Source organism: Sinocyclocheilus anshuiensis, unplaced genomic scaffold, assembly GCF_001515605.1.
Source record: "Sinocyclocheilus anshuiensis isolate Anshui unplaced genomic scaffold, SAMN03320099.WGS_v1.1 scaffold966, whole genome shotgun sequence".
NCBI lineage: Eukaryota > Metazoa > Chordata > Actinopteri > Cypriniformes > Cyprinidae > Sinocyclocheilus > Sinocyclocheilus anshuiensis.
In genome coordinates this window covers 631,653-635,542 of record NW_015540909.1, presented here as the reverse complement: position 1 = coordinate 635,542, position 3,890 = coordinate 631,653, and the positions used below count along the sequence as shown (strand labels likewise).

At 33.3% G+C, this 3,890-nt stretch overlaps 1 long non-coding RNA gene across 1 annotated transcript in view; it reads left to right on the top strand.

Moving 5' to 3' along the window:
• The first annotated feature begins 3,711 nt into the window (after nt 1-3,711).
• Nucleotides 3,712-3,890, top strand: part of LOC107689217 (uncharacterized) — a 1,192-nt gene continuing 1,013 nt past the window's right edge. The window contains exon 1 of the long non-coding RNA XR_001634315.1: nt 3,712-3,801. This is a non-coding gene — a long non-coding RNA (uncharacterized LOC107689217). The remainder of the gene's footprint in view (nt 3,802-3,890) is intronic.

The window sequence follows — 3,890 nt, the reverse complement described above, 5'->3', positions numbered from 1 at the left end:
GGAGCCCCTACCAAGTATTGAGTACATGTACAGTAAATGAACATACTTTCCAGAAGGCCAACAATTCACTAAAAATGTTTTTTTTATTGGTCTTATGAAGTATTCTAATTTGTTGAGATAGTGAATTGGTGGGTTTTTGTTAAATGTGAGCCAAAATCATCACAATTAAAAGAACCAAAGACTTAAACTACTTCAGTCTGTGTGCATTGAATTTATTTAATACACGAGTTTCACAATTTGAGTTGAGTTACTGAAATAAATTAACTTTTCCACTACATTCTAATTTATTGAGATGCACCTGTAAAACCTTATCCACTGTGGGCTGTGGTAGACCAGCTTTAATTAATCCCCCAGCAAGCTTGTTGAATGATTATTGTACTGATATTGTATTTGTAATTAATTAGTTTACTGAAGAAATACATGTTGTAAATATTTGATGTACCTCCTAGTATCTTTTCTTCACTGCAAAACTTTGACTTATAAGGATTTAATTCATGGTACAAACAAGGAAATATTTGCATTTCCTTTTCCTTTTATTTGCCTAGCCCTGCCTGGATCATTGTTTTTTATATTGGTACATCTTGCAGTGCATTCCTTAAGTTGAGAAACCTGCCAAGCCTGTCAACTTGTTTTTTTCGGTAAGCAATTACGTCAGTAAAATATGAAAAATATGAAGTGTTTTCACATTTTTGAGCAGGAGTCAATAAGGTGTGATCATTATTTTCCGGAGTTGTTCATTCAAAGTCAGTAGTTACCTGTGGAAGTATGCGTTACCATTTGGGGTTATTTTTTCTGGATTTTTTTAAATCAAAAATTTCATTGTGGAGCAGTTGGATGATTGGAATTTCACAGTGTCAAGGCTTCATTTAACCATGCTGAACCCAGGGACAAAAAGGTGATATGAACTTTTTCCTGTGAATGACTATTAGAAAGCTTTACATTGTTGACTTCTTTTGTAGTTTTGGTTGGCAATAACTTTTGTAATAACTTAAAATTTTGTAATAACTCCAATATTGTAACAACTTTAAACAGTAAGCCTACATAATTAACAATAATACACTGCACATAAAATACAATGTTACCTAAAAAGTAACCTAAAAATTGCTCACTTTATGCAAGTTTAAAAATGTATAAATGTTTTTGCATTGTAAGTCAATATATATAGCCAAGTGACATTTATTATAAAGAAAGACAGCACAAGAACACCTTCCAATCAAAACAATCAAAATATTCAGGTATAATTTTTAATTTGGTTTCAATACTTTAGTTTAATTATTTTGATATATAATACTGATCTGTCAAGCATTATGCAATATAATAATGTTTATTCATATTATTAATCATTGTTTTTATAATGTGTCAACATCTTGTGTATGTTGCTGCAAAATGTAATGTATTAATAACACATTAATTCATAGTTCTTATATATTTATGCATTTCATATAAACGTCTTGTTTTTCCACCAATCAGAATGAATGTGTCGCACTACGTAATAAATCTCTATACATACTAACAATCGAGGGCTTGCGTTTAAAACGCAGCTAAGCTAATCGTATTGTTACGAAGATCAAATCTGCACAATCAAGAACAGCAACATACCTACAAGACATTTCAATGGTATGTAATCTAAAAATAAGTTTGCAATTACGTATAGCTATCAAAGGTTTAACCTTTAGGTGCAACCTAAAAAGATTGCAGTGGCTATAGATCTGGCATAGATGTCTGAACGGAAGAATAAAATGGAGATGAGCATGCTAGTCGCAACAAGAAAAGAACACAATTTAAAATAGTTTATCTTAATATTTATTATAAACTACGGTTTACACTGTAGTTTATAATACTGTTATAAATACAATTTAATTGAGTTTTCAAACATCTCTCTCCAAAAAAAAAAAAAAACATTGTACAGAGGCTCTAGCAGTGCTTCATGCTAGCAAGTGACAAAGCAATTTCATGATCAGTATCTTTCCTCTTCCCTGTAAGGTAAAGGTTTCAATAATAATTAATAACTAGTCTCTTTCATTAATTAGGATAAAGAGATTTTAAAAAGAGATTTTAACTTGCAACTTCATCTTTAAACAATGCAAATACACAAATAAAGTTGTTTGGAATGCAAACATGTTAACATCGCCGAACAGGCACTCAGTCTGATAAAGGCTGCATTGCTCTTGACAGAGATATCTTTTGTTCTTCATATTTTTGGCATGAGGTTTTACATTAATTATATACATCATGATATTTTTTTTAAATTAGGGGAACACATGCTGCAATTTCTCCTGCTTGAAAGATGTTGGATTGTGTCCAACTGTCGTCGATACTTGCCAGCTTAAGGTAGTCAGGTCTATTCAAACCATTCATTCATTAAACATCTTTAAAAAGTTTTTATTTAGCATGATATCCATTTTATTGTGTTTTAGTATCCTGTCCAGTGTGTGGACAACTGTGATGGTCGAGATGGACAAGTGGTGTTTGACAATTTTTTCCATTCCATCAGTCAACCAAACGTAAGTCATAATCTGATTTTGCTCATTTGTATTATTTTGAGAGGTCATGCTCTATTGTGAATACAGTCATGGCTAAACAGTTTTGGAATGATATATCACATTATTAGCTTTATAATACTCACATGTCATATTATATTCACAGCATGGTTTCAAGTGCTTAAAAACTAACAACCACTGTATTTAAATTAAGTCAATATTGTTAGATGCTGTTGAAGTGTTAATGTGTAATGTGTTTTAGATTTCTATTCAATGCCTGGAGAATCCAGAGGGTGAAGATGGAATAGTGGTGTTTGAGTCAGAATCATTTCCCAATTATTTCCAATACACTCATCAACCAAATGTATGTTATGATAATTCATTCAGCCCGACATTGCTCAAATTTATCATAATTGGTTATTTGTAATGTATAATGCTGCTATGCTTTCATGTAATTTAAAGGATTTACAAGCTTGAGATTACAGTTAGTAGTAATAGTACTAATGCTGTGGTCAGGGTAAAGTGTAAAAAAGTGATTGGCAACTATAAAACTGAAAGTTCGAATGAAATAAATACGGTTAGGAGCAGCTTAAGTGTTGTTTTTACGTATTAAAACCAATGTAATGTCTTTCAGGCTTCTGTTCAATGCCTGGAAAATCCAGAGGGTAAAGATGGAGTAGTGGTGATCGGCTGTGAATCATTTCCAATGCTCCTGTTGCATCTCTCAAGTGGAAGACCTTGATAAAGATGCCTGATGCGTATTCATTTACATATGCCTGTAAAAAGTATTATTACTTGAACAAATGTATATGTGAATGAATCAGTATTTGTTTTTTATTAAAATATTTTTAAACAGCTTTTATGTTTTTTATTTCTTTGTTCACAACTGAACTCAGCACAGACAAACAAATTACCCTGATAGCAACAGACTCCGGGGCGGATCCGCCCTCAAGTCGGCAGCTCCGCTGTACTGTCAGACTCTGTTCGGTCATTCGCCCAGAATATGCCCCGCCTCCGGACAGCGCGCTGTCAGTTAGCGGCCTCATTATGGACACGGCGCGGATTAGCGATCCGAAAGCGGTTTTTTTTTTTTTTGTTAACCGGTGCAAGACATAAACATCCTATAAGACAATTCCTAACGGAATCCTATAGGAATGGTTCCAAAATATGATAGAAATTCCAATTAGAATCCCGTACAATTTTCCTATTGGAATCCTTTAGGATTTTTTGGTCGTTCGAACGACCCAACACCAGTGCGTCTCAGAAATCCTCCTCAGAGTGGAGAAGCCGCGGCCGGCCAGGTTGAAGAAGACTGAACTCGGTAAGAATACTTTTAAAATATGCTTTATTTGTACAGTTGCCAGTAACATTAACATTAATAAAGTTGTTAATTGCTTTGTTGTACGTTAT